General features: G+C 38.0%; 1 protein-coding gene and 1 pseudogene across 1 annotated transcript in view; one reads left to right on the top strand and one right to left on the bottom strand.

Annotated features, from left to right (window-relative positions):
- Arhgap19 (Rho GTPase activating protein 19) overlaps positions 1 to 11,414 on the top strand; it is a gene marked incomplete in the record, with an annotated part of 71,671 nt that overhangs the window by 5,399 nt on the left and 54,858 nt on the right.
- Positions 9,172 to 9,682, bottom strand: LOC102023282 (annotated as a pseudogene).

Below are 11,414 nucleotides of genomic sequence, written 5' to 3'. Positions count from 1 at the left end.
TGATTCTCCTGCCTTAGCCTTCCAAGTGCTGGGATTACAGGCATGTGCCATTAAACTTGGCATATTTTTGAAATTTTAAGACAGGGCCTTGCTAAATTACCCAAACTGTCTTTGAACTTAAGCTCCTCCTGCCCCAGCCTCCAAAGTACATTAGCTGGCATTACAGACATGTAGCACAACATCTGACCATCTTAACTATTAAGTGTGTAGTTCTGTAGGTTTAAATTTGTTGACATTGTTCTGTTGCAACTGCAAGCAAAAACAGTGAAACAGCACCCAGATGGGATCGTTCAGGCCCTGATCTCTGGTGGTCTAGGGCTAATATGGGATAAGCAAGCAGGAAGTACAGAATGGCTTGTCAGTTGGGGATTGGTTTATACAGTGTGCATCCCAGTGACCAACTATGCATCACAGTGACCAGCTGTTTCTAACAGACAGAAGCATCTGGAACTGGATCAGGAACTATTACCTGGGTAACTAAGAAACTGAAGTATGCTGGCAGGGGTGGCGGGTGAAGGGGCATTTTCTGTTATTGTGTGTCTGGCCATTTTTTTTTTTTTTGGTTCACAATTAAGAAATCTATTTAAGCTTTTAAAAAAAAATACCCTATCCCCACTATAAAATGAATTTATATGTACTGTAGCAATTAAGAAGGTATTTAGAAAAGGAAGAAAAACAGCCATTGTAGTTTTACCGTGTAGACATAACCATTGGTGTATGCCTATAACACCAGTACTTTGGAAGCTCAGGCAGGACATCACAAATTAGTGTCCCATCTGGGCTACATATGAGCTGAGGCCAGCTTGGACTACATAGCAAGACTCTTTCAAAACAGACAAACTGGACATTAAAAGAAAGGGCAGATTTTCTTGCCTGCTTTCTGTTTCTCTCATTCTGTTCTGAGAATCTGTTCAAACAATACATGGGGATGTAAAATGAAGACCAAGTATCTCTGGTCTTTTTGTGTGTGTTTGTTTTGCAGTACTGGGGATCAAGTCTAAGGATGATCTTCCACCGAGCTATATCCTCAGGCCTTTTTATTTTTTATTTTGAGATAGGGTCCCAGGTGGACTCAAACTTGCAATCTTCCTGCCTCAACCTCCCAAAGTGCTGAGATCACAGGCATGCGCCACCATCCCCAGCCAGTGTGCCCTGCCTTCATTATCATTTTCAACTATTTCTATTTTTAATTCTGGTGGTATTTACTATAGTTTTGTCTGACAGTCAGTCTGCCTGCCTGCCTGTCTGTCTCTCTGTCTATCTAATCTAGTATTTAGTGGTGTTGGGGATTGAATTCATGTTAGGCAAACACTCTACTCCTGAGATACATCCTCAATCCCTTTTCTATAGCTTTGAATGATAAAATTGTCCCTTCCTTTCTTTTTCTCTCTCTCTTTTGGGTACCAGGAATCAAATTTAGGACCTCGCTCTTGCCAGGCAGGTGCTGCGCTGCTGAGCTATATCCCTGGCCCCTCTATTTCTTTTTTATTATAAATATTAACTCATATTAGTTATATAAACTAATGGATTCCAGTATGACATTTCTATACATTGCATATATAGTGCTTTACTTCTATTTCTTGATATACTAATATTTTAGATAAAATAAATTGATGTCTTAGAGTATAATGACTCCTTGCTATGAAAATGAAGACTTCACACTTCTCTCGCAGTCTTCCACTTCTTTCCCCTATTCTCCTTATTGTATGTTTATTTTGTTTTGTTTGGTTTGATTTTGGTTTTTTAAGACAGGGTTTCACTATGTAATTCAGTCTCACCTTGAACTTACTATGTAACCCAGGCTGACCTTGAACTCACAGTGATCCCCTTGCCTCAGCTTCCCAAGTGCTGGGATTACAGGTGTGCACCACCATACCTGGCTAAACTTCTGTTTCTTACATACTAAATTTCACACAATATCAGTTAATTCTACTATTTAAAGTTAGGAAAGTATCATGTTTTTGACTCCTTTCTATTATTTCAGGTTTCCATCAGCTGTATCATCCTTCTACACTGTAAAAAGTATTAAAAGAAAGCATTTACATTTCATTCTACAAGTGCAACTACATATTCTTTTTATGGTGGATGAAGATTTTAAAAAGGGAAAATGAAGGGACAGCATTATTTAGGATATTAACTGTAGATATATTCTGGAAAGCCTGCAAGCGTTCTTGGGTTGTAGAGAAAGAACTGCAGTCCAAAATCGTGAAACCTATTTTAAGAACAATGTTGAAAACATCAGGTTAAATGCATTCTCTTTTTTCACTTCATCAGTTGCTCAAAATTGTGCCTTATTTGCTCTATGAGTAAATAAAAGTTCTGTTCAGGAGGAGGAGACAAGGACTCTTTAAAAAACTTAATCATACCTTAAAAATCAATAATTCTTTAATATACAGTCAGAATGACTCTTAAATTTTTTGAAAGATATACATATATTTCAAAGGGAGAGAGAACATCTTTTTTGTATTTTATAACTTATTTAAATAACCACTTTAGTTGCCTTTTTATTTTACTATTTAAAAATTTTTTATTAGTACATATTTGCAGGACATAACATTTACATTCTTGGGGACGGGGATATAGCTCAGCAGCACAGAGCCTGCCTGGCAAGCGTGAGGTCGTGAGTTCAATTCCCAGTACCAAAAAACAAAAAAAAGCAAAACAAAACATTTACATTCTTTGTGTGGAGTTGGTACATGTACATAAGACACCTTAATTGCATCTTTCATCCCATCCCTCCCTCCCCTTTCCCTCCATCTCTTGATTCCCTTCTCATTTGAGGAAGGTCTATCTCCCTACTTCTTATTATCTTTTATTTTGCTCTTTATAATTTGGGTTTCTCATATAAGGTAAATCATGTGATATTTAAGCTTGTGTGTCTGATTTATTTCACTTGACATAATGGTCTCAAGATGCATCCATTTTCCTACAGATGACTCAAGTTTATCTTTATGTATGGCAGAGTAGTACTCCTACCACATTTTTTATACTTTGCTTTTTTTTTGTTTTTTTCCAGTACTGGGAATCGAACTCACAACCTTGTGTTTGCCAGGCAGGTGCTATGCTGCTGAGCTAAATCCCCAGCCCCTTCCTACCACATTTTATTTGTCCATTTATCACTTGATGGACATATGGGCTGCTTCCAAGGTTTAGCTATTAGGAATTGTGGTGCTATAAGTAGGAGTATGCATGTATCACTGTAATATGATTTCTTTAACTCTTGGAATAATACCTAGAAGGGGAATAGCTAGGTCCAGTGAAATTTCTAGTGTTAGTTTTTTGAGGCATTTCCATATTGATTTCCATAGCGGTTGTATACTGGTTTACATTCCCACCAACAGTGTAGCAGGATCCCCCGACCCCTTGGCTAGCATTTGTTATTTCTTGATTCTGGCCATTTTTTTCTGGGGTAAGATGGAATCTCATTGTTGTTTTAACTTGTATTTCTCTTTCTTTTTCTTTTATGTTGCATTTCTGTAATGGCCAGTAATTTTTGAGCATTTCTTCATGTTTTTATTGGCTATTTGTACTTCTGTGAAGTGCCTATTTGTTTCACTTGCCCATTTTTTGATTGGGTTTGTTTTTTGGAAGGTTTAATGTTTTTCAGTTATTTATATATTTTAGGTGTAGTCCTCTGAGAAATAGCTGACAGAAATATCTTCCTTTTCTGTAGGTTGTCTTTTCACTCTGTTGGTTGCTTCCTTTTGCTGTGCAGGAGCTTTTTAACTTGATATGATCCCATTTGTTGATTCTCAGTACTATTTCTGTGCAAGTGGGGTTCTGTTTATAAAGTCTTTGCCTATTTTACCTTCCAGCAGGTATTATGTTTTAACATTTTCTTTGACCCATTTTTATTTTAGTTTAGTCTGTGGTGAAAGATACAGGCCTAGAGTCAATTTTCGGCATGTGGATAGCCAGTTTTCCCACCATCATTTATTAAAGAGGCTGGTGTAATGGTTGATACATTGTGTCAACTTGAGAAGCTTAACATTTTGACTAGGTGACTCAGCAGGGATCCAAGGTCTTCACTTTGTAAGTATCCTCACCCTGTGCAAGAGGAGGGCACTGAGATGGTCTGAGTGCCACACCCGCCCTAGGGGGTAGTAGCCAGCTTACAATGTAAGGGAAGAAGAGAGGCTTGCTCTTCCCCCTTTTGGGCTTGTTGCTTTTGCTGTCTTTGGTCACCTTGAACTGTTGCCCCTATGCCCATGCCACTCTGACTTGGAGCTAGCCAATTAAGGACTGAAACCTCTACAAACTGTGAGCTAAATAAACCTTTCCCCCTTTAACTTTGTTTTTTTTTTTTTTTTTCCTCCTTTAACTTTGGATGTCAGGTATTTTGTCCCAGCAATGAGAAAAAAGTAACCAAGACAGCTGTCTTTCCTCCAGTGTATGTTTTTAGCCCCCTTTTCAAAGATCAAATAGTTGAATGTGCTTGGGGTTGTTTCTGCTTCCTCTGTTCTGTTCCACTGATCCTTATGTCTGTTTTTGTGCCAGTACCAGGTTGTTTTTATTAGTGTAGCTTTGTTATAGAAACTAGTCTGGAATTGTGGTGCCTTCTACTTTGTTCTTGTTACCCAGGATTGGTTTTACTATTCTGGATCTCTCTCCCTTTTTTTAAAATTAAGTTTATTGGTACAATTTAGATATACATGTTGATCATGTTCATCACAGGGAATTTGTATTACATGATATATCTTGGTGCGTCTTTTCTTCCCCATTCCCCGCCCTTCAACCCCTCTTCCTTTCCTTATTTATAAAGTTTTGTTTCCTTTCTATCCTTCTTTTATCATTTTTTTCTTCCTTCTTTCCCCTCCCCCTCCCTAGTTCCCCTTTCTTTTTGAACAATTTCTTTCTATTTCACAGTGTCTTGATTCCATATAAATTTTAGATTTGCTTTCTTCAGTTCTTTGAAGAATGCTATTGATATTTTGATTGGGTTTGCATTAAATCTGTATATCAATTTTAGAATTATGTCCATTTCAGCTACATTGATTCTGCCTGTCCAGGAACAGGGGCTATCTTTCCATTTTCTGATGTTCTCTTTGATTTCCTGTTTCAGAGTACTATAATTTTTGTTGTAGAGGTCATTCACTTACTTAGGTTAATCCTAAGTGTTTAATATTTCTTGATACTATTGTGAAAGGTATTTTTTTTATTAATTTTCTTCTTTAATGAGTTCATTATTAGTGTATAGGAACTCTGGATATTTGTGTTTTGGTTTTGTATCCCACTACATTATTGAATTTGTTGAATTTTTTTGTGTTTATATAGAGGATCATGTCATTTGCAAATAGTGACAGTTTGTTTTCCTCTTTCCCTATATATATCCCTTTTATTTCTTTTTCTTGCCTAATTGCTCTTGCTAATTTGTTTTTTCTTAAGACAGGGTCTTGCTATGTCAGGCCAACCATGAATGCGTTATGTAGCCCAAGTTGGCCTTGAATTTGCAGCAATTCTCTTGCCTCTGCCTCCCGAGTGCTGGGATTACAGGCATGCATCACCATGCCCAGCCCAAAATTTCTTTTTCTATATACTGAGAGTTCTACTTCAAGTAAAATGAGCCCTCACAGCAAATTTGGGTCAAATGGGAAAACATAAAGAAAATGTAAAAATTTTCCAGAAAGATGATAGGAGTTATTTAAGCCAAGCAGGTATTACTTACTTTTTAGCATCCACACATATATTATATAATTTTTTTTTGATAACTGTATGCAGAAATGACATTTGCTATAGCAGGACATGCATCTGTGAGATATTTATTCTGCAGTAAGAGAACAGCTTTAGATTCTAGTGCTCATTGGTGATACGTGTAAGTAAACATTTATTTATTTATTGCTACTGGGAATTGAACTCAGGACCTTACACTTGCCAGGCAGGTGCTTGTGGCACTGAGCTATACCCCTGGCCAAGCATTTATTTCTAAAATGTTTTAGAAGAATTCTGGGGGGCTAAAAGCAGTTACTTTAAGAAAGAAGGTATAGGGGAGGCAGAAGAAAAAGGATGGATGGTAGCAATCTGCTAGAGATATGTAAGAAGGTTAGAATTAGTGGGATTGCCTTGCATTCCTTCCTTGTGTGCCTTTGTGTAAACATCTTGTAATTTGACATGTTCTCTGTATGTTAATTGTTTTTATTACTATAATCTTGAGAGATTGAGCCCACATACTGTTTTGCTGGGCAAATACATGAGGAACAGATGCTACAGGTATGTACATGATCTCCTTCAATCTGTGTTTCTCAAACTGTTTTAAATAGGTATGACTGTGTTCATGTGTGTGTTTGTGGTGCTGGGGATTGAACCCAGGGCCTGGTGCATAGTAGACATACTCTACTCCTGAGCTATGTCCTCAGTCCCTAAGGAGGTATTACTTTTAATGGTCTGCTTAGTAAACTAGTAGTATAACATTTTGAATTTGGAAAAATGATGTGATTTTTAAAACTGTTTGAAATATGTATAATATTATGTGCTGTGTGTTCTGGGATTAAGAGGATTTAGAGAAGAGCTAGCTTTGGGGTTGAATGTTATTTGTTTAATTGAAGCCTAAGAATGGAATTTTGCTGATTCCATTTAATTTAGAAGAAATTAGTTTTTTTTTTTTTTTAATTAGTATGTGTTTGTGATACAGGATTCTATCCATCATGGTTGAAAAGCTTAGGTTTTTTTGTTTGTTTTTTTTGAGACATGGTCTCACTCTGTAATTCAGGTTGGCCTTGAACTCTCAGTGATCCTCCTGCCTCAGCCTCCCAAGTACTGGGATTTTAGGCATGAGCCACCATGCCTAGCCAGATTACATTTTAGTCTCATTTTTGGAGTATAGTTTGTTGTCTTGCCAGTAAGGAGTATTTGAAAAAAATCTTTATTATCTCTTTTTAACCTAATATTTGGTAGTTTAAAAATAATAGATGTAAGATATATTATAAAACACAGTAATATAATGAGCACTTTGAACATTTTTCTAACCCAAGAGCTAAGATGTTACCAATAACTTGCATCTGTTTATGTGCTTCATCCCTGTAACATTCCCTATAGGATGTTTAGCATTTTCTTTTCCTGTCTTTTTTTTTTTTTTTTTCCTTTCCTTTTGTGGTGCTAGGGATTGAAATCAGGGCCTTGAACATGCTGGTCAAGTGCTCTACTACTAAACTACATTTCAAGCAAGCCCTGGTATTTTATCTCACATTGGAATGGGTAAAAATATATTTTAAGTAGCTTAATATCTGTATGTGTAGCTTAATAATATTCTGTTTAGTTTTGTTTATTTTGAGATTACATTGCATATTTTCTTTTTGGATTGTAGTTTTTTGCATTGTAGATTTATAGGACTTTAATGAGACTTTTTAATTCAACATTGTGTTTCTAAGATTTACCCAGAGAATAAACAGCAGGAAGAAAACTAATATTTATCTATGCTGTATGTGTACTTTTCAAAAGCACTTAAGAAATATTTTCTAAAAATAGGAAACTAAATTTTAAAATTTAATTTTAATTTTTTTTTTTGAGACAAGAGTCTCGATTTATAGTGCAGGCTGGCTTTGAACTCGCTATGATCCTCCTGCCTCAGTCTCTTAAGTGCTGGGATTACAGGTGTGTGCTACCATGCCTGGCCTATTATATATATATTGAACTGAGGACTTCGCATTTGCCAGGCAGGCACTGTACAGCTAAGCTAAATTCCTGGCTCCCTGGCCTATATTGTAATTAAAGAAAAATACATTTTAAAATACATTTAAAATTTTTTTTTTTTTGTCTTTTTGAGACAGGGTCTCTCTGTGCAGTTCAGGCTTGCCTTGAGCTCACTTTGTAGCCCAGGCTGGTCTTGAACTTGCAATGATCCTCGTGCCTCAGCCTCCTGAATGCTGGGATTACAGGCATGCGCCACCACACCCAGCTAAAACACACTTTTAAAAGAGGCATACACCTGTAATACCAGCAGCTGAAGCAGGAGGATCCAAAGTTTTGAGCCCAACCTGTGGGACCTTAGTGATTTAGCAAAACCCTGTCTCAAAATTTAGAAAAAAGATATGTGGGAGGGATAATTTAAATATAAATACACATAAAACCATAAGCTTTATGATGATTTTTTGTTTGTTCGTTTTTGGGGACAGGGTCTTGCTATGTAATACAGCCTGGCCTTGAACTCACTACGTAGCAGAGGCTGGCCTTGAACTCACAGCAATCCTCCTGCCTCAGCCTCCTGAGTGCTGGGATTACAGGCATGTGCCACCCCATCTGGCTCAGTTTTGGCTATTTTTGAACTTTATATACAAAAAATCATTTACTATGTACTCATTTTTTGTCTGTCTTGTTTTACTCTGTGTAACTTCTTGGTATTTTATTTTATTTTATTTTTCTGTGTTTTTGAGACAGGGTCTCGCTCTGCAGTTCAGGCTGACCTTGAGCTCACTCTGTAGCCCAGGCTGGTCTTGAACTCACGATGATCCTCCTGCCTTCTTGGTATTTTATTCATGTTATTTATATCATCAGTTCTTTATTATTGCTGTGTAGGACTCCATTATATTTCATAGCTTATTACTACTGCATTTCACTATTGAAGGAGAAATTGGTTCTTTATTTTAGTATTTTAAAATTTATTTTACATACTAGTGAATGTTTGCAATGCAAAATGAATAAACGCATTTTGGGGAGTTGGTACATATACATGTCACATCTTAATGGTTACTTTCCCTTCCTTCTGTCCCTTGCCATCCCTTTCCTCTCCCACCATCCTTAGACCCCATTCTCATAGAAATGGGTTATTTCAAGGTTTTTCTTTTTAGTGCTGGTGTTTGAACCCCCTTGTTAATGCTAGACGAATGTTCTACCACTAGGCTACATTTCCCAGGCTTGTTTTTTGAGACAAGGTCTTACTGTACAGTACAGGCTGGCCTTGAACTCACTGTGTAGCCCAGGCTGGCCTTGAGCTCATGCCAATCACTCTACCTCAGCCTCCCAAGTGCTGGGATTACAGGCGTGTACTACCGTGCCTGGTTTCCAGATTTTTTTTTTTTTTTTCCTGCAAAAGGCCTTATTTTCTTTTGGTCCAAAATTTGGGAGGGGACTCCAGAGAGGTAAAAAAGCTGCCTAGTGGCTGGAGGGAGAGGGTTAGGCCGAAGCCCTGACGCCAGGTGATGCAGGAGCCTCTCAGAGACTGCCAGGCTCCGTAGCCTTCTAGTTGTGCTTAAGGGTGAGCCTTTCAAAGAGGTACTCGCTCGGGGGCCCGCGAGCCTGCAGAGGTTGGTAAGCTTTACCTTCTTGATGGGCTTCACCTCCCCATCTAGGAAGCGGGTCTCCAGGAAATCACAGATATGGGGTCTGTCTTGGCAGAGCCCAAGGCATGAAGATCCAGAAGAGCTTGGTTCAGGTTTTTCTCCAGGGCCAGGACAGCTTCCATGGCATCCAGGGTTTTACCCCACTCATCTTCAGAAGGTTTTTGCACGTCTTGAAAGAGAGTGTGGCTGCCTTGCTGGTTTTGCATCTTCAGCAGATGCTCAGTGCCCTCGCATTTCTCCTTCGCCAGCTCGTGGAATAAATGGCCCACGCCCACTAGAGCTACATTGTTATGGTCGAAGTAGTAGCCCAGAGAGAGGTAGGTGTAGGAGGCCTGCAGGTGTAGATTCACCAAGTGGTTGATGGCAGCCTCCACCTCGGTAGAATAATTCTGATGAATTTGAGAGGTCATGGCTGGTCGGCAATAAGAAGCTACCCACAAAAGAATGGTGTTGTCGGGTCCTGGAAGGAGATAGGAAAGAAGATAGTCCCAAAATTTTTACCTGGGTGGTGGGTGGAAGATAAGAAAGGGAGTCCCTGGGTCTGTTCCGTCCAAACACTGTTGAAGCAAGAAACAGATCTGCCGGACCTCTGGTTGCACCACTCAGATTTTTAAAAATAGAGTTTCACTAAGTTTTCCAGACTGGCCTTAAATTTGAGATCTTCCTGCCACCTCTTTCTGCATAGCAAGGGTTATAGGTGTGGTGTGCCCTGATCAAGGGCTGGTTTTTACTAAGTCTTGAGTTGGGATAACGGAGGATAGCCTGGAGAAAAGAGAGTATTATTTCTTGGGGAAACAGGATTGAGACTGTTCTTAGTGAGACTGCCTGTCAGGTATACCTACAGCATGTCGTCCTCGATGCTCAAATCCTAGTTGCCGTTTTTCTGATCTCTGTGCGGTTTTTTACTGCACATACATCTTTTACTGGCTTTCATTATCTAGGTCCTCTCTCTTTCTCTAAATTCGACTGAATATACCTCCTTTCGATTTACTTCACTCTTGAAGGTTTGATCCCTTTGTCTTCTTTTTGTATAGTCTTTCTCTTTAGATTTACCTTCACAGATTATCAGCTTTGGTTTAGGATGATTCCAGATCTGTGTTTGTAGTCCTAATGTATTCTTTAAGATCCAGGTCCTTGTTTCTAACTTCTTGTTAGACATGTTTAGGATATTTCAAATTCTGCTTGGAGACTATGATGTCCTAGCTTAAAAGTGTCACTTTTTCTTGTATAACCTTGTTATGGCTTGTGTCTAGATGTACCTCCCAAGCTTCATGCAGTCATGGGCTTTTTTCAGAGGTGGCTGGATCTAGAGTGTGTGATCCTGGGATTGATTCATGGTGCAATGCTAGGATCAAGGGCACTAATTTAAAGGTGTGAATGTTAAGGCAAGTAGTCTGGATGAGATACAAGGGACAGAAAGGCTATGGTTTCCCTTGCTACCTTTTGCCCGCCATGAACTGTTTATCTGTGATGCTTGTCTGCCATGTCATCCTTGATGGAGCCAGTCACCTATGAACTGAAACCTTTATGAACTGTGGGCTAAATAAACCTTTCTTCCTTTAACTTGTAGGTGTTGTGTATTTTGTCTCAGCAGCAAGAAAAGTAACTGAAACAGAATTTGGTACCAGAGAAGTGGGGTTGTTGCTGTGACTGTACTTGATTGTGTGGTTCAGGAGCCTTTTTAATTTTTTTCTTTATTTTAAAGAGAATAAAAAATAAAAAAAAAGCATTAAAATTGATACAGAATTTCAAAACAAGATGATAGGAAATCAGTAATGGTTGTTACACTGTATACTGTTATCTTCAAAGTGGTTGTTCAGGTTACCAGATATAGGCATGCAAAATTGATTCAAAAATTGAAGCGTTAACTGTTTCTTTAAAAAAACTGATAGAAATTAGTAGTACAATTATCTTAGCTATCTTGTGTATATATATATCTTTTTAAAATTTTTTTTTTATTTTAAACAGTAAAAGAAGGATAACATAATAATGGGGGGGCTTACCAAATTACAGACAAAATGGTAGGAAATTATCAATGGTTATTGTTTTACATATTGTTATCTACAAGATAGTTTCTCAGGAAAACAAATAGACAAATAATAGTAAGTTACAGACAGAAGAGGTAGGAGATTATCAATAGTT

Source organism: Chinchilla lanigera, unplaced genomic scaffold, assembly GCF_000276665.1.
Source record: "Chinchilla lanigera isolate Chin_1 unplaced genomic scaffold, ChiLan1.0 scaffold00106, whole genome shotgun sequence".
In the NCBI taxonomy this organism is placed as follows: Eukaryota; Metazoa; Chordata; class Mammalia; order Rodentia; family Chinchillidae; genus Chinchilla; species Chinchilla lanigera.
Note: the sequence above shows the minus strand (reverse complement) of the source record. Positions and strands in the feature narration are given on the sequence as shown.